Consider the following 20,879-nt stretch of genomic DNA (forward strand, 5'->3'; position numbering starts at 1 on the left):
TTCAACCTTAATGTTATAAAGTGACGAGAATGCATTTTGTGTGCAAAAACAAAACAAAAATAATGACTTTATTCAGAATGGCGACTAGTATAGCCTGGTTTCACAGACAAGGATTAGATTAAGCCAGGATTAGGCCTTAGTTTAATTAGGACATTTAAGTAGCTTTTATAAACGTACCTTAGAAAAAATAACATTACTGGTGTGCATCTTGAGACAAAATAATGGCACTGACGTATTTTAAGATATTCCATTGCAAGTAGCGTTCAGTTAAAACAGCTCAAACATTCATTTTAGTCTGGGACCAGTCTTAAGCCTTGTCTGTGAAAACGGGCATAAGTATGATGTTAAGTTCACTTAAAGAAAACTTACAAGTATTGCAGTACAAAACTACTAAATTAGTAGTTTACTGAGGGTATATTTAAAGTGTATTTTCATAAAATAAAAAATGTGCTACAAAAATTTAACCAGTAAATTATCAGTATACCTATAAGTTCACTCGTAGCATAGTAGTTGCAGTACAAATGAAAACCTAGTTGTAAACTATAGTGTACTCAGTTTACTACTGTTACAGTATACACTTTCTATTTTAGTTTAGTTTCTATTTTAGGGCCAATTTAGTTGCAAGTAGTATTAAATTAGTACACTTCCAAGTAGTGTGTGTGTGTGTGTGTGTGTGTGTGTGTGTAGAAGATAATACATACATCTTTAACAGTGACAGAAGAAAGTAACAGGATCAGGTGAGGCCCTGAAGCACTGGCTGCAGTGAGTAAATGATGATAAGGGGACTGGCCGGTTTTGAAGGTGTGCGTGTGTGAGTAATTGTGAAAAAGTGCTGCTGCCCAGTCTGGTTTGCTGAGTGTGGCTAAAACAAATTGCAAACACATTCATTCTTGCTCTGTCTCTCTCTCTCTCTCTCTCTCTCTCTCTCTCTCTAGCACATTATATACAGAATTACAGATATAGTCAAGGCCAAAAGTTTGTGAACAACCCATATTTTAGTGGGACTATTCTGGACGCGTTTCCTTGGGCCATCAAGATCAGCCTTTCTCCTGTTTTAATTGTATATAATAAAGTGTGCCAGACAGGCTGTCTTTTTAAAAAATTTTTGCAATTATCTTTGATCAAATTAACAGGTATGCTAAGATCTTCATGTATTTTAAAAACTCAGTCTCATAAAAGAACAATAATCTGAGGATGTTTACTGAACATTTGAATTGGCTGAATATTGATGCATAATTTACAGTGCAAGATTTTTAATTGTTAGTAATTCTAAATATGGTAAGATTTGTTGGACGAACAAAACAACACAGCATGTTCTGAACAGTTCTGTTGTTATAGTGTTAAAGAAAAGCAAATAGAATTGATACATTGTGCATTGAAAATAAAATCTATAGGAACAGAGTTTATGTGCGTGGATAGTTCTAAGATTTTGTGTTTTTCTTGTTGGTGAAGAGTAATATATGTGATAGGCCAACCAAATGTTTATTTGCCCTCATGTGTCCATCAAGGAAACGAGTGAGCGAAATGCTTTCAGTGTAAATCTTCACCTCACAGCACAATTCTTGGAAAAAAAGCAGTAGGACTATCACTTTCAAAATTCTAGGAATATAAATAAAACATCCATCCAGGTTTGGGACTCTGTACTTTCTGGAACTAAGTTGGTGTTAAACTGCCCTTTAGTGTTTGTGCTATTGGGTTGTTCTTCTTCAGGATCTTTCACTTGGTTTAACAGCTCAATCAGATCTAAACAAACAGGTGTGTCAAACAGTTCACGGTATCTGAAAGGCTCTTTACACCACTGAGCTTTACAATAGACACAGTACAGTGTAACTTTCGGTAAACATGCATTTTCCCTAAAGTTTGTAATTAAGAGCAGGTTGTTACTTGCACGTACAAACAATTCAACAACTATTACCAACAATTACTTTTGTTATGTAACATTTACAGAGTAACAAAGAGTTACATGTACAGTAGCTGTTGAAGTAGAGTTGTTTCATCACCAGAAATTTGCTTTAAATATAAACAATGGAAGCAACAAAACAAAAGCACAAGTGATGTTGGTGACTGAAGGCATAAATGTTCAGAACCTCTAATGTAACTACTGTTTTTAACATTGATAATAATAATAAAGGTTTTGTGAGCAACAAATCAGCGTATTTGAATGATTTCTGAAGGATCATGTGACACATTTTGCCATCACTGGAATAAATTACATTTTAAAATAGAAAACAGTTATTTAAATGTAATAATATTTCACAATATTTCTGTTTGGATTGCTTTTGACTATTTTTAATCAAATAAATGCCTTGGTAACAGCAAATATCTTAGTGTAGTGTACGTCGTCATATTGTGTTTTCTTTTCTTGCATCTATTTCCCATCATTTGAAATTTATTAAGGTTTAAAGTCCTCTTGTAGTCAAGAATTTCATCCCTTAAAACTTATCTCTGATCACCAAAATTACATATTTAAACACTGTTTCCTGTGAAAAAAAAAAATCTTCATGCCTTAAAATAGCTTGAATGTAACTCTACACCCTTGCTTTATTTATTATACGCAGATCTATGAATATGGTAATTAGCCCCACCTCCACTCACTCGCACGAGCTCAGAGATTCGCTCGGTCAACTTAATGAGGTAAACGCTGCACAATGGTATCGCTTTTTACAACGTCGGACACATGACGGTAATTAATATGATTAGCCTTTTGCTTGACTACATTATCAAACAGCTAATAATGTCTCGGTAATGTTACACAAACCATGTTCCCGTTCGCGAGTCAGACCTCTGTCTTCTAACAATCAGTATCCTAAGAAATGCTTTGAACACCTTAATGTCAGTGGAGAAAGGCATATAGTTCATCATAACACTGTAATATACATCATACACCCGCTATATTGCTAAATCTACCCGATTTTTTTATATCAACAGAAAAATATACCGGGATGGCTTCTTGAGACTCTCCCGCTTCAGAGCGGTCATGGTTAATGATATGCTAAAGCCCGCCGGCACATTGACGTGATTGGTTACAAGGTAGTTTGTGACATCACAAACACCAGAGATTTCAAACTGCGTTTTTGAAACTGTCTTTAGATCACTTCAGTTTTAAATAGAAAATACTCAGCAATGGTGTTGACTTATGAATTTGCTCATGGTTTGTCTTAAAGCATATTAAAAACACCACATAGACATATAAACAACATTAAAAACTTGATTTTCACCACAGGGGGGACTTTAAAAAATAATTTGACAATGGTGACGTGAAAAAAAAAAGGTTCCCTTTTGTTGAGTTTGATTGTACCATTGATGACAATCATTTTATAATTTCAAGCATAAACCTGCATAAACAATTTTAAGAAAGCATAATTAAGAAAAATCCAGATTACTGAAATTAAAAGAACACTGAAATTATTAATTTTATAATAATTAATTAATTAATTTTGCAGTATAAAAAGAGGGACGAGCATTGAATCAGAAAAATAAAGGAGTCATATGGTCCACGTTTTCTGTGATGTTGGGAGACATTGTAAATATTTAATGTGGTCACCCATCCATTAGAGTGCTGATAAACAGAATCAATGGAGCTGATAGATTGACTATCCATGAAGAGACAGATAGAGAGAAACACAAGAGAAGATGGGTGCGAGCATTTAGCAGTTATTTCACTGCTTTGCTCTCTCACTTTTTATAATCTAGTTGATGTCATGAGTGAGGGGTTAAATGTTTAATTTTACACTGACTCTTGAATATGTTTGCGTGTTGGTGAGGAAAAGCCAGGGAGTTTAACAAAGCAGTGTGACAGGAGTATATGGGTAGGTATATCTGAATACATGACTCCACTGCTGTGTGTGCATGTGTGTGTGTGCTTCTTGCAGGCAGCTCCGTGCGGAATACGTGACTTCCTGTGTGTAGTAACTGACATTTGTGTGAGTGTGTCAGTGTGTGTGTTAGGAGTGAGGGGGATCTCTGACTCATTCCCTTGGTATTCAAAAAAAGAATCCGATCTCTCAAGAAGAAGAATTAATGAGAGTTTTTAGGACAAGAGGTTGGAGGACAAAAGGGAAAGGCATGTGCGCAGGGGAGAAAACTGAGGAGAGGAATTATGAGAAGAAAGAGAGAAGAGAAGCCATGGCAGGTGAGCTGGCAGTGTGTGGTGCGTGCCGTGGATTCGTGGAAATGCTCCCAGTCACGCATCCAACATGCAGTCACTTAACATAGAGAGGGTGGGAGGTGTGTGGGTGTCCTAGTTTCTGCACAGTCATGACTGCACTCTGTCTGCTCTACCTTAAATCATGACACTTTCCACAGGTCTTAAAATCCACAAAGATATGAGTGCATTTTACATATACTAAGGCGCACTCTATCATTTTTTCTTTATGTTGCCAATTGGCCGATATTTCAGTTGTCTCGGACTTGGATACTGACACCTAGTGGTGTGGATGCAGCATCATGCTAATGCAAACCTTTTCAGTTACTAATTCCACTGTAGAAATGCCACAGTCAGCAATAGTTACTGATTACATGAGCAAAATTGATAATAGGGAGGATTCTGAGATATGAATAGTATTTGGCTGGTCATGTGATTTGAACATGTCGGCCCCCACGAAGCAAGCACTTTCATGTAAACGAAAACATCTTTTATTCTATCTTTTTATTCTATCTATCTATCTATCTATCTATCTATGTCCGTCCGTCCATCCATCCATCTGTCAGTAAAAATAAAATATAGGCCTACATCTTATAAATTGTAATCTAGCATAAAGTGCTAGACAATGAGTCAATGAGAGATTTATTCTGCCTCAGCATCACGTCTTCATGTTGGGTCCGGCCTGTTCTACCATGTTTTAACTATATTAACCATGGTTTTTTGGTTTTATTTGAAGTGGTTGATTTTCGTAAGGGTTTGCATCACAAGTGCATCACAGTGAAAAATGTGTTTTAATTGTTTGAGTGGGAATGTGTTGAGTTTTGCAAAAAAGAGTGCATGAGATCTGCAAATGGTGTCTAACTGCTTGAACTTGTTTAAAGGGGTCATATCATGAAAATCTGACTTTTTCTGTGTTTAAGTGCTATAATCAGGTCCCCGGTGCATCTACCAACCCAATAAACATGAAAAAGGACAACCCAGTAACTTTGTTTTGGCAAGCCTTTCTCTGTAAGCATGTGAATAAACAAGCCACTCAGATTTTGCTCTCCTTGTGACGTAGGAAGGGGATCTTGTTATAATATTACCGCCCCTTAATCTTCACCGTTTCCACCCACGATGCCGTCATTTTGTTTTCGCAAGTGAAAATGGTGTACCAGTTCTAAAGGCAGGAACACACCAAGCCAACAGTCGGGCGTCGAGCAGTTTTTGTTTGTCGGCCGACTAAGTTTTCTCAGTGTGTTCTGCACTGTCGGCTGAAGTTGGTCCTCGTCGGCTATTTTCGGCTCATTCGACATGTTGAATCGGCATCGGTCAGTCGGGCCATCTGATCATTCTGATTGGCTGTTCAGCTACTGCCACCTGCTGGTACGGAAAGGCATTTCATCTTATGCAGGTACAGAACGGACGTGCTACTTGGTCGTCGGCTGTCGAGTGTCAATTTGGTGTGTCAGGGCAACCCCGCAGTCTGCTTTCGTCGCTACTAGTTCGTCTGTGTCGGCTTGGTGTGTTCCTGCCTTAAGGCCATGGCAAATGCTAACTGTTTCCGTCGATATTTTGGAAAAAAATATTAGACCATTCACAGCATTTGATAGCAATCATAAACATTAGCCTGGTACACTATGTATAGTGGGTGTCCATATGGGTTTTGCACAAAAGATTAACATGACGGCACATGCTTGTTGATGAGTTGAATCAACTCTACAGCAACTACATACATTTATCCACTAACCATTCAGAAACGTCCAGTTGCATTCTAAAAGTTATAACTTCTTCCTGAGTCTCTCCATCAGTGTCCAACTCCAGTTTGAACAATGTAAGGCTGAACACTGTTACTGACAATCGTCATTTTGGCTGCGTGAGATTCTCCAGCTTTGTTGTTGTTGAGCAACCGAAGTGTGATCTGTTAAAGCTCCGCCCTCTTTTGGAAAGTGGGCAGGGAGCAGCAGCTCATTTGCATTTAAAGGGACACACACAAAAATGTCATGTTTTTGCTCACACCCAAATAGGGGCAAATTTGACAAACTATAGTAAATGACCTATGGGGTATTTTTAGCTGAAAATTCACAGACACATTCTGGGGACACCAGAGACTTATATTAAATCTTGTGAAAAGGGGCATAATAGGTCCCCTTTAAGGTTTTACAGAAAGAGTGATTTATTTGACAAACGGGTTTAGGCCTTCGAGAATTGTGAAAAACTGAAAGTTAGTTTGTTCGTAACTCTTCTTTCTCTGTGGATTTCACTACTGCTAACCCTTGACATACCTAAATTAGTTACAGCCATGTAAATCTTTGAAGGGGCATTCAGTACTTTTAATAAATAAATAATTTAAATGTAGAATATATTGTATGGTAGACATTTGAAAATCAGCACAAAAATGAGCACAAAACCATATCTTCTTACAGCATGTTAACCATAAAAAGAAGCATTACCAACCAAAGCAGTTGTATTAAATATATATTTTCCTGCAGCTGGTGTTCTAGCAAATCTGTTTTACTCTGTCGCTTTTTGCCACAGCCAAAGCATGTTTACAGTGAAGTAAAGACAACATGTGTTGCACATATACTCTCTGACCTGTGTGGAAATGCACATCGCTCCAGGATCTTGGCTGAAGAATCAATGGCAGAACAGCAGACTGCAGCAGACAGCAGAGGCGAGCAAACGTTTGGCCTGTGCTTTTAACCACGCTCTTGTTTGCTGCCATTTTCCTCTTTTTTATTTTTATAAGAAAACCAAAAAACAAAAAGACTAGGTTTTTTTTCTCCAAAAATGTAAAAATCCTCCTGAAATCATGCAGCTTGGTTGGACTCTTAACCCATTGAAAAGCCACACTGATAGGCTATTGATTAAAATGATTTTGAAAATATAAGGTCATACTGTTTAAATACAATTAATCACATAAAATTAAGTCTTATAAGTACTTACAAAAAGGCTCTCATAAGAAATGTTTCATTTACTCTTACCAAAACCCACAAACACAACAAAAATATAGTGACTCAAAATACTGCTATCTGAAGCAGATATGGAGAAGAAACTATTTTTATATTCCTACTATAGCTCTTTTTTATCAGACTGACTCACAGTTCTCTTTCAGTTGTCATCTACAGCAGGAAAAAGAAGGTACAGCATAAATGGCAACAACATAACAATGACAGCTCACATGAGACTGAGCTCTGAAATCTGTCTAGTGTATTTGCCATGGTTTGATTACACTGGAAAGACAACCTTTCCCCGGAACACTCAAACAGAGACATTCCTTTTTCCCAAAAGAACAGATTTATGCATCTTTTGTCATCTTGACAAAAGAACTCAGGCGTGATTGTGCTAATCATACTAATTAAAGAAAATGAGATGCATGGAACATTTCCCATGATTCAACTGTCCACATGCAAATTTAATTGGCATACAGTATGGTGCAAACTCCTACATGCTTTAAATGTCTCTTTAAAATTCTGTGATATAATAGTCATAACAAGTTTAGATTACCAAAAAAAATATCAAGTTCAGATCTGTGCCAAGTAGGCTACTTACTGTATACTCATGAATCTATCATTCATGCATTTCTTTCTTCCTTTTATGAAGACTGTTTTGCATGCTTTTATGATAGTTTTGCATCATTTTTTAAGCTTGAAAGTTTTAGCCCCATTTATTGTAATAGCATGACACTATTTTCTTCAATATGTCTCCTTTTATGGTCCATGGAAGACAATTTTCATTTCTTGGTGAACTGTTCCTTTAATGGGGGTTAAAGAAAACTTATTTTTGAAAACAAAATTTTGTTTTGACAACTTTGTTTTCATATACAAGCCACAGTCATGGCGGCAATCACAGTAATGACTCTCCAAACCACTAATAGCAGTTTGGTTGGTTTGGTGCAATTAGCATTGTTATGTAGCAACCAGGTGTTTTGAGCACACTATTGGTGCTCACAAAGATAGTGTAACTGCTCTGTCTCTCTGTGTCTGAGTTGATAGCATTAGATGGAGACCTATGTGGCCAACAGTGTAAAATAAGAGCATGACCTCATTTTTTGTTTACCTGCTCAATCCTAGATTAGTGCTTTCCACATTTGACTAGTCATGGTAAGATATGACTGCTTGGACTCCTGGACTGCCTTTGGGCTTCCCAATGACTAAGCATATTTTAGTGAATAGAAGACACGGCCTGAATTCTTAATAAATGAACAGATGAGCAGTGAAAGGAGGTGATTAACTTTCAGAAAATGGTGATTTTCAACCTAAGGAGGTCAAGCAAAATATTATGATTAATTAGGCTACTATTTATTTTTTATGAAGTTATATGTATACTTTTAGCAAAATATGGGACTTAAATATAGTTTAAAAACATGATTTATGTGAATTTATAATTTATAAATTGACAGCCCTAATATATACAGATATATATATGTAACGGAGGCCAGCTAGTAGTCGCTGTGCGAGTAAACCTCACTCCTCTGATCTCAGGAGATGCTCTAGCGACTGAGGCTAGAGGTTGCAGCCTTTAGCCTCCTCGTTAGGGCGTCCGACTTCCATGCTGGAGACCCAGGTTCGAGGCCTGTGCAGAGCGGGGCGAGTAGGACCTGGGTAGAGGGGTTACATTGGTGCCGTGACCCAGATGGGAGTGAGGTTTAGGGGGGTGAGTGTAGCGGAGGCCAGCTAGTAGTCGCTGTGCGAGTAAAACCTCACTCCTCTGATCTCAGGAGATGCTCTAGCTACTGACGCTAGGGGTTCCAGCCTTTAGCCTCCTCGTTAGGGTGTCCGACTCCCACGCCAGAGACCCAGGTTTGAGGCCTGCGCAGAGTGGGGCGAGTAGGACCTGGGTAGAGGGGTTACACATATACAGTATATATATATATATATATATATATATATATTAACAAAATTTTTAATGCATTTAATGCACTTGCCCCGCCCCAGACTTATGTAGTTCAACTGACATTTCATACAGTTGATTGATGAGGAATATGATGCAGGGCAACAACTCACTACGCAAAAGTGCCTAAAATTAAAGACATTGGAGCAAAAATGCCCCTGCACAGCAGTTTCATTTCTGAATCCGCGTTTTGAATGAACCAAGTGAAATCAATGACCATTCATAAAAGACTTGTTGGACTTGAAGCGGCGCTACACAGACCAATCATTGTATGATATCGAAGTACAGCGAGAGCGATTCAAAAGCATATGGAGCCGTCTGCTCTCTAATTGCTCTTGCGGTACTTTACTACTTTGATGTCATACATGTCATCGGACTGTGTAGCGCCGCTTCAAGTCCAACAAGCCTAAAGAGAACCATTTACTTAATTCCTGAATGAATCAGCCATTTGAATGAATCGAATGAATGAATTAATTATTTCTTATTTAGAGTCTAATTTTATTTAGAAAAAAATAATTTCCATATTAATTAAAAAAATGAATAGTCCAAATGTTCATGTGTATCGTGTTGAATCGAATAAAATATTTATTTCTGAAGCTACTTTTTGTAATGTCTATTTGACGCTTTACACAATAATGACTTCAAATTATCTTTTGGGGGTAATTTCTCAGACAAAAAAGATGTGCGATTAAATTGTGATTAAACAGATTAATTAATCGCCACATCATGTAATTCATTAGATTATTTACATTTTTATAAAATGTTTTATTTATATAAAATAAAACAGTGTTTCAAATTTAGCCTGAATGAAGCTATCAATCAATAGGAACTAGCAAATTTGAGACCAAATGTTGGTTTGCAGTTGATAAATACATATAAAAAAATATATATGTTTCATTATTTATACTTACAATAACCAACATATTTGAATGGTTGACGAATGCAGTAAGTATAACAATGTTTGTAAAAATTATGAAAATCGAATGCGATTATTTAATTTTGTTCACAGGGTGAAAGGGTTCAAATGATGCCACTTATTTGCAGCTTTGAAAAATGTACAATGTGGAAATCATGAAACTAAATGTATATCTGAATATCATTTTAAAAGATTGTCAAAATTATGACACTGGTGTATAGTTTAATAGTTGGTTGCAGTCTGGAAAGTTAAGGGGGTGCACAGAAAGTGTATGTGTTTAAAATGAGCTACTTTTCATGCTCATTTTATGTGAGTTGATAGTTTATTGAAATATCTAATAATTCGCACAAAAGAGGAATTTGTGCCTAATACTAAATAAAAATGTAGTGCACTGTATTAATACACTTGAAAATACAGAGGTCAGTTTATTAGACAAACAATTTCATGTTGACAAGGTAAATTCTATGACGCAGAGTGACAAAAGGGAAAGGTGACTTTTTGTGAAACTCATAATACAACACTGTAGCACTTTTACAGTTCTTTCTAATACATGAAATGGAGTCACAGCAGGTAAACTGGACTCACATTCTAACTCCTAACCATGCATCAGATGTATATGCCAGGAGAGATACAGCTTTAATGTCATTACTGGATGTAAATCATGTATTCAGTGATTACTCAAACTCAAGCACGTCCACATATCAAATTCGTGATCAAAAAATGTACTAAACCCACAATAGATACACACATGCTCTGTCACACACACATACTTAGATCAACTGGGATCTGATAAATATTTTAAAGCCAATTCCATTAGTAAAATGAATTGCACAAGAAGACTGATAGGTAAGAAAGACACACAAACACACCTATTCATGTACTCACAACTTTTCATTCAAACACACTAAAGCAAGTCTGTGCCAATACTACTGATTAGAGGTAGTAAAAACCCTGGTGATTAGCTGATCATTTGAGGACATGAAAAGCTGCAGTCAGGACACCGACACACACGCACACACAGCTCAGATTAAATTATCCCACTTAAAGTAGACGTATTCACATTTAAAGTCACCATGAAATCTTTTTTTTTTTTTTTTTTTAAATGGGATATTGCAGTGTTTGCTAGAAATGATTTATCTGTGCATCATTAAAAAAAAAAAAAAAAAAAATCATGTGCCCTAGTAATCTTAAATTTAAATAACTTCACCTCCCTCTTACAACAACATCTCTTCTCTGATGACGTGTTTACTGGCGTGAGGGCAGGATATCCTGTCACTCATGAGATCACAGCAATAGCAAACCACAACCATTCAGTCAATTCCTGATGGACAAAATTGGACAAGGATATTGATTGGTCTGTGGATGCATTCTGTAGCTGCGTCTCATTTCGGAGGCTGCGTCCTCTGGAGGTCGCATTTGAAGGCTGCATATGTCATCAAGGATGTCATATTTAAGAAAAGTAATCATAATAAAATGGACTGTTATTCCTTGTGAGATGTAAAATACTGTAATTTCTTTCTTACTTTGCAATCTAACGGTTACTTTTCTTAAATGAGACCGCCTTGATGACGTGTGCAGCCTTCAAATGCGACCTCCAGAGGACGCAGCCTTCGAAATGAGACACAGCTTGTATGATTTGGAGTTAAAGGGTTAGTTCACCCAAAAATGAAAATTAATAAAAATAATTTATTATTCACCCTCATGCCGTTCCACACCCGTAAGACCTTCATTCATCTTCGGAACACAAATTAAGATATTTTTGTTGAAATCCGATGGCTCAGTGAGGCCTACATAGGGAGCAATGACATTTCCTCTCTCAAGATCCATTAATGTACTAAAAACATATTTAAATCAGTTCATGTGAGTACAGTGGTTCAATATTAATATTATAAAGCGACAAGAATATATTTGGTGCGCCATAAAAAACAAAATAACGACTTATATAGTGATGGCCGATTTCAAAACACTGCTTCAGGAAGCTTCGGAGCTGTCATTGCTGCTATGGAGGCCTCACTGAGCCATCGGATTTCAACAAAAATATCTTAATTTGTATTCTGAAGATTAACGAAGGTCTTACAGGTGTAGAATGGCATGAGGGTGAGTAATAAATGACATTATTTTCATTTTTGAGTGAACTAACACTTTAAATGCTGCTAAAATGAAATGATACTAAAATTGCCAGTAGGTGGCGACAAATCATTGTCTTAACAATTTAGTCATTGAATCATTCAGTCAAACAATTTGTTCAAAATGGCTGATTCATTCAGGGACAAAGCAGAAGTGTGTGAGTCGTCGAGCCATTCATTAGAACAATTAGTTGAAAAACAGAATTTATTTAGTAAGAAAACTGAAACTGTGTTGCTCAGAGACATACAGTGACTCTACTGTTTGGAACTATTTGCAGTGACAAAATAGAAGAAAAACAGACAATATTGCATCTAAAATGTAAGTCACTTAATATCCAATAACTTATTGTTTATTGAATTGTTGTATAAAATCACATGTGCTGATATTTGGGAAAACAGCACTTTTACTTGTGTGATATTGCTTATAAATATTAAAAACAAGAACATATATGGAGACTTTTTTGCATCATATCTTGGAAGCATTTTATATATTTTTTTTTTCATGGCATTTTTGCCCCAAGCCCCCATTAATTTTCTGAGCCTGGTGTACAAGTGGAGGTCCCTTCTGTTGCGAGGTGAAATGGGTGAAACATAGCAAAGGCTGCTACTGTTCGGAGCACTATAATGTTTTGCTGTAGTGGCTGGTAATGATGCTTTTGGCTAACTGAGTCATGCTAACCAGCCACACCCAGAGAAATGCATTTGCACATTTATATTAACTTGAGTGTAGAGGTGAGAATGAATACATTTGTGAGCTGGCAGTGTGGAAGAGCGAAACATGAAGAGAAATGAGTCGAGCTGAACTATGGAATGTGAAACTACAGGTTGCAGATAAAGGAAAGGTAAACTTCCAAGATGGTCATTCAGAGTGTTCACTGAAGCTTCCTTGACTGATTAGAGGGTGGGTTGTTGAGAAAGTGGGTTGTTAAACTGCTCTCATATGTTGGTCCTCTCTTAAAAATGTAGCGAGAGAACACAGAAGGGAGAATGACAATACTGGAACATCAGTCAGAATGTTAATAGACCTGTTTCTGGTGCTATAGAGCAGGGGTTCAAACTTCACCACTTCAACCGTAAAGATACTAAATCTTATATATTATTATTTATTTTAAATAATAAATTGTATTGTTAATTATTATTAAAATAAATTATTTTTGAAATGTATATAATATTTGTAAGCCATTCCTCTGTTGTCTATGTAGGGCAGGGGTGTCCAATCCTGCTCCTGGAGGGCCACTGTCCTGCAGAGTTTAGCTCCAACCCCAGTTAAACACACCTGAACCAGCTAATCAAGGTTTTTAGGCATACAGGAAACTTCCAGGCAGGTGTGTTGTGGTAAGTTAGAGCAAAACTCTGCAGGACAGGCCCTCCAGGACCGAGTTTGGACACCCCTGATGTAGGGCAACAAATAGCCTGCTGGACCTTTACAGACCACCAGGGGTCCACAGCAGAAATCTGGTTGAAAGTCAGACTTTAGAGTAGTGGTTATTCGTTTTTGAGAATCTATTGTCCACAACAATATTCAAAGGCCTTATAATTTTTCTAGTCATTCATAATTTACTGGATGACGATTTTTAAAAATATTTTTAACAAATCACACTTTTAATAACTTTCCACATACAGTATATTCAAGTTTTTAAAGACAGTGGAAACCCTGCTCTTTAAAGAAAAAACGTTTAATCAAAATAAGGACTATCTTGATTTTTTGCTGTTTTAATTGTTTAATGATTGTTTTGTCTTATTGTTTGTCTTAAATCATTTTAAGTCACCTTGAGGCCCCTTGGAAGTTTGCTGATGCCCCCTAGTGGGCCCCAGGCCCCTGGTGGAGAACCACCCAAAGTTTTGTCCAATTGCAGTGAGCCCAATATTGACCATAACAGCATAACCAAAACCAGGCATGAAAAGTCCACGTTAACATTAATACCTTGTGTAATGTCATTCAACCATTTTTGCTTTATCATATGAGCAAAAGTTACATTGCATTATAGTCTGTGATGGCTGATGTTTCAGAATGAGTATCTGAAAGCTCAAACACTGGATGTTAAAACAAGAGTTTGTTTACTTGTATTTGCATGTGGATTTACGGGTGGAGGTTCTGTCAGGAGAGGAAGATGACGTCATAATGTCATAGAGACCATCTGCAGAGATGGCCCTGGCACTCCACCACAATGACAGCTTCTTCCTGTCGTGTCGCCGCAACAACGCCTCACACTCCCCTTCCTGAAGCCTCTCCAGGGCTAACCCTCCCAAATTCTCTCTTACACACTGCATATCATATTCTCAGCATGAGCATGTAAACATATTCAGACAACACATCAATACATTATACACTGGAAATTAGGTGATTTCAGTGTCACATGATACAGAAAGTATTCTGATATGCTGATTTGGAGCTTAAGAAACAGTTCTTAAAGGGATAATTCACCCAAAAATGAAAATTACCCCATAATTTACTCACCCTCAAACCATATATGACTTTCTTCTTTCAGTCAAACACAATCAGAGTTATATTAAAAATTCCACTTCCAAGCGTTATAATGGGAGTGATTGATGAGATTTTGAAGCCCAAAAAAGTGCATTGATCATAAAACATACTCCACGCCACTCTTGGGGGCTTAAAGGGTTAGTTCACCCAAAAATGAAAATTATATTATTAATTACTAACCCTCATGTTGTTCCACTCCCGTAATCAGTGGTTCGGAGTGCCAGAGTCACTTGAACTATTGAAGTTTCAAAACACTTATGACGTAACGAAGCCTCAGTTACTGAAATCATGGGATTTTGGCGCTCTGAACCGCTGATTCAAAACAAAAGATTCGTAAAGCTTCGAAGCTTCATGAAGCAGTGTTTTGAAATCGCCCATCACTAGATATTGTGGAATAAAGTCGCTATTTTGTTATTTTTGGCGCACAAAGTATTCTCGTCGCTTTATAATATTAAAGTTGAACCACTGTAGTCACATGAGCTGTTTTAAATACGTTTTTAGTAGCTATCTGGGGCATTGAAAAAGGGACTGTTATTGCTGGCGATGCAGGTCTCACTGAGCCATCAGATTTTATCAAAATTATCTTAATTTGTGTTCCAAAGATAAACATAAAGGTCTTACGGGTGTGGAATGACATGAGGGTGAGTAATTAATGACATAATTTTCATATTTGGGTGAGCTAACCCTTTAATGAAGGCCTTCTGAAGCAAATCGATGCATTTGTGTAAGACAAATATCCTTATTTAAAACTTTATGAAGTAAAATAATGAGCTTCCGGTGCGACAGCCATATGCATTTGACTTACGTCTAAAAACTTCCGCGACGTAGTACACAATAGGGACTTTAAGCAGCAGCTGCTGATACAACGGCATTCTGGCGTTCTGTTGCGCATGCGTGAATTTAACCGCTACTTCTTGATGTTCAACTGTAACTGTCTACTACGGGAGAATAGCTGATTTGCCGTAGTCGATAATATGTGACAGATTAGATTAGAAGTAAATGTTATGTTTATGGTCATGTGGTATTTTACTTGTATCTGTATGTCATTTAATGCCAAAAGCAACTATTCTCTTGCTTTTATTTAAATGTAATTTATATTTTACTATGTCAAATGATTAAATGATCCGTTACGCTGTTCTCTTTGTTGTTGGTTAGCTATTTTTGCATTCTTAGCTATGGCAGTTGACAGTTTACTTCCGGTTGCCGTTCCACCAACAGCTGTTGCTTAAAGTCCCTAATGACATGACGTACTACACATTATAACGTAGGACATAGTGTAGTACGTCATGGTGTACGTCATGTGGAGCTTCCAGCGTGACAGCCATATGCATTTAACTTGCGTCTAAAAAGTGTTAACTTCCGCGACATAGTACACAATGACATGACGTTCTACGTGTTATAACATAGGACATAGTGTAGTATGTCATGGCGTGGCGTAGAAAGTCATGGCATTGTGTAGTACATCGCGGAAGTTAACACTTTTTAGACGCAAGCTGAATGTGTATGGCTGTCGTGCCAGAAGCTTGTTATTTTACTTCATAAAGTTTTAAATAAGGATATTTGTCTTACACAAACGCATCGATTCGCTTCAGAAGGCCTTTATTAACCCCCTCGGAGCCGTGTGGAGTATGTTTATGATCGATGGATGCACTTTTTTGGGCTTCCAAATCTCATCCTCCAATCACTCCCATTATAAAGCTTGGAAGAGCCAGGATATTTTTAATATAACTCTGACTGTGTTTGACTGAAAGAAGAAAGTCATATACACCAAAGGATGACTTGAGGGTGAGCAAATCATGGGGTACTTTTAATTTTTGGGTGAACTATCCCTTTAATGTTATGAATTTTGAAATGGAGGCTGACATGTTCAAATCACATGACAAGTCAAATACTATTCATATCTCAGAATACCCCTATAATCATACACTTTTGCTCAATTACTGCTGCCTGCTGCAGTTCTATAGTGGAAATGGTAACTAAAAATAGGTCTTGCAATATCATTGCTCTTTTACTGTACTTTTATCAAATAAATTGGTGAGCATAAGACACTTCTTCCAATCTTTTGACTTTTGTATTTAATACACACACATATTTTGCTTTGTCTGCAAGCATGTGTGTCTGTGTCATTGGATGAGAAAGCAGGACCATTTTGAGATTCCTTTCTTAAGGTCTTGTTAAGTATCTTGAGGGATTTCGTGCTCTACACAGAAGGGAAGTGATTTGGAACATGTCTGGGGTTCAGTTCTACTGCATCATTTTGCAGTGCAGGCAGATTGAACCTCGGCTGGATGTCACGCCTCAAAGCACTGGAGCCAGGTTCAGTGCCGCCTCCTCTTCCCCTGGCTTGGCTGACCAAAACGTGGGCACAGGGGCACCTTCACTCCCTGGTGTGTCCTAAGGTCTGGATGCGCTATGTTAGCATATTATCATTTGTACGGTGGCTGGCAATGTGATTTGCATTGATAGAGAGGACAGATCTGCATGTCTTGTGAAAAAAGAGGAAGATAGAATTGGTTTGAAAACCAGACCACTGTTACACCACATGCAGGTGTGTGCTGTACTGCATAATAGCAAAAAGGCCTAGTATTTTATACAGCTGTTTGGTTGGTGATAGTTTTTAGTGACCTTTTTGCATGTGTACTTCATTCTGCCAGTAGGTGGCGACAAGTGGCTGTTTTTATGAGTGAGTCATTGAATTACACTCAACCTATTCGTTCAGGAATTAAACAAGTGACTGGATACGTCTGAAATTGCATGTTCTCTGAGTAGATACTTCTTTTGAATAAGCTCTTACTTTGCGACCATTAAAAAAATATGTATGAATGTGTGTAATCTGGACGTACTATACATTCATCACGTTGTCATTGTCATGTGATCTAACAGGTCAGTTGTGTCACACTGCCGTTCACAAAGCCTCTCCTGTGGCTTCATGGGAAAGTAAAGTGTCCACTGGGTGCACACTTCTGAATCTTGCCGAAAGTAGCTGGGTATTTTTATTTATTGTTTTATGAATACTGTGAATTCAGACATACTATTCTTTTCACAAACTATTTTTCGCAAAGAATATATCAGGTATACATATTTGAAGTACACATATTTGAATGCAGCTGTCTATATTGATGAGTCATTGAATCATTCAAGCAACTGATTTGTTCAAAACAATGATTCAGGAACGAAAAACCTCTTGCCATCTGCTTGGAGATATTCTGCTAATGCTTCTTATGAACTATTTTCAATAGCGGAGCAATAATACACAAACTACCTGGCAATATTGTGTCAATATTGTGTCAATATTCTGGCAATAAGTTACTCAATATTACCTTCTTGTTTATTGAACTTCCATATAAAAGCAGTATGTTCTGAATTGCATGGCTGTGATTACCTGATTTTTTTTCTGAAATGTAACTGACTCGTTATTAACTTCTTATTACATTATTTCTGGCTGTACAGGGAGAGATCCCGTCGCAGCATGTGCTTGGTAACATGGTTAATTACTATTCTTGCAGCAGTCAAAAAATAACATTAATTCTCATTGCTCTGCTGGTGTTCCTAAACACAAAGCTGATTTGGGGTCTGTACAGGGTTGATTGTTGCTGGTGCTTATGCACAGTGCAGATGGGTTGAGCCTCCTTTACAAGCATCAAGAGAGCCTCTGCCAGCCATGGGCATCTGTTAACTTTGCAGTCTGAAAGGAATGAGAGATAGAACGAGAGATTGCCTATACATCTCCATTAGTGTTTATTTTTCATTCTGCCCCTCTGTCACTTATTGTGCCATTTTCTATCTGTCAAACTTTTTATCTCCTGTCAATGTATCATTTTGTTCCTGCATCACTTTCCTGTCTTCATCTCATTCTTACCATCTCAACCTTCATCATCCTCTCTTTATAATTTCCTTGTTTCTTCCTTTTCATTCAGTCAGTCATGTTTCTGCTTTTCATCTGAAGAGACATTTATGCTTTAAATGCTATCTCAAGTTAAACTTGTTGGCATAAATTGTTTATTTTTTACTAGTTTTGACTGCCAAGTTATCACTAAAGTTGTAACTACTATTAGTTATATTAATAAATATCCTGAGGCATCCGAGCTTTATAATGGCAATGAACAGGGGTCACTAGTATGAGCTGAAAAAAAAGTGCTTCCATCCACATCCATCCATCATAAACGTGTACTCCACACGGCTCCGGGGGGTTAATAAAGGCCTTCTGAAGTGCAGAGATGCATTTGTGTAAAAAATATCCATATTTAACAAGTTGTGAAGTAAAATATCTAGCTTCCACCAGACCGCCTTCCGTATTCAAAGTACGAAGAAAGTGTAAAACTCTTGTGAACTATCGCGACAACAGTTTTCACTTTCTTCGTAACTTGAATACAGAAGGCAGTCTGAAATTAAAATGGAAAATATAAAAACAATATTTAATTCAAAATATGATATAACTAGGCCTATAATATCTGAATGATACTAAAATAACACTGCATAGAGTCTAGTCAGAATTCCCATCATGTGACAAATGTTTTAATATGTTAAAAGCAATTCAGTTTAAATAATTGATTAAAAACATACTTCAGTTACAAACAGGTAAAGTCTACTTGCAACTAGTTTAATTTACTTAAATGGTAGGCTACAGTTTGGGTAACACTTTATTTTAGGGTTTTTTAACTAGTTGCTTATTAGCATGCATATTAATAGAATATTGGCTATTTACTAGTACTTATTAAGCACATATTAATGCCTTATTCTGCATGACCTTATTCTACATGCTTAATCCTACCCAATACCTAAACTTAACAACTACCTTACTTACTATTAATAAGCAGTAAATTAGGAGTTTGAGGGAAAAGTAGTAGTTAATAGTTTATATGTGTTCCCTATACTGAAGTGTTACCACAGTTGGTAAGTAACATAAAGTTTTCAAAGACATAATTTTGGGCAAAATGTTTTGGGATTGCAGTGTACTTACTTTCAAAGAGAAAGACTACTTGAGCCAAATAAGTATGGTTAAGTATGATCACATACAGTATATTTAGTTTTATTTACTTATGTTTAGCTATATTTTAGCTTTGTCTGAGTGTAGACTGTGTGGCTGTGTTTTGATTAGGCTCATTAATCTTGCATTAACTGTGTTTCTCTGCCATGTAATCACTATCTTGTAAATGCCCAGGCTTCCACGGAAGTGTGAACATCCTGTCCAAAACCCCAACTCCTAAAATACATGGTTCATAGATCTTGCAATAAAAAAAGATTATTATATGAAATAGCACCATTTTAAGCTTGAATAAGCTTGCATTTGCAGGAATGGCGTATTGTTCAATTACCTTAAATATAATCAAAGGTACGATCGAACTGAACCACATGAGTTAGTTTTGTATTCATAAAAATGATGGCGCAATCACTATAAAGGTCAGTCTATGGGAGTGATATTGTTGTGTATTAATTGGTGTTGCTGGGATTGTCAATACCAGTTTCTGGAATTACATGTAGTATTTTAGCAAATATAATACCTGACCATTTAAGCTATAGTCTATATGAAGTCAATGAAGTCATTTGAAGTTTATTAATATTACTAGACATTTAATAGCCACAATTAATAATATAAAATTAAATGAATAATATAAAAATAAAATATAAATAATATTTAATAGACAGAATTAAAAGCGCAAACAAACACTTAACCTAATTAATATGTAAAAGGCTGTGATGCATAAGTATGTTTATTTATTTATTTATTTATTTATTTATTTATTTTTGACAAGCATTACATCTGTGTTTCATGAGCACAGACGATGAAAACACTGTCAGTTCCTCCTTTAATTTATGGCTTTACAGGCTTTAACCACTAGGAGGCACTTCACACATACTTGTCAGACGATTTTTCAAAGCTTTGTTGGCAACAGACTAGACTTCACCAACCCAGATACGGTGATTCTGCACAGATGATCCTTACCAAGAAATATAAATATTATAATATTTAATAATTTATCCCACACTGCACTTTCATGCTTGGTCCTGCCCATACTCTCAAAATATATTTACTAATAATTTGTTAAACAGTTTTAAAGTGACCATCAAAAGAATATATTTGTATGAAGTCTGTTGTAGCCATCAAAAGTACAATGAGGACACTTTGGACATTACAAAATTCTCTACTGACAGAGACTGTTGCATTTACAGACACTATCTGCTGCACTGTGTTAGAGTCAGAAACTAGCCTAACAACATATTTTTACATCTGCAGCCTAAAATGAAACAAGAATGAAATGAAAGCTCCTAGAGTGCAATCAGTGCATCATGGCGCGTCTTTTCAGTAACTTGTAGTTATACTCTGGGCTTTTTACA

The sequence above is a fragment of the Ctenopharyngodon idella genome, chromosome 1 (assembly GCF_019924925.1).
Source record: "Ctenopharyngodon idella isolate HZGC_01 chromosome 1, HZGC01, whole genome shotgun sequence".
In the NCBI taxonomy this organism is placed as follows: domain Eukaryota; kingdom Metazoa; phylum Chordata; class Actinopteri; order Cypriniformes; family Xenocyprididae; genus Ctenopharyngodon; species Ctenopharyngodon idella.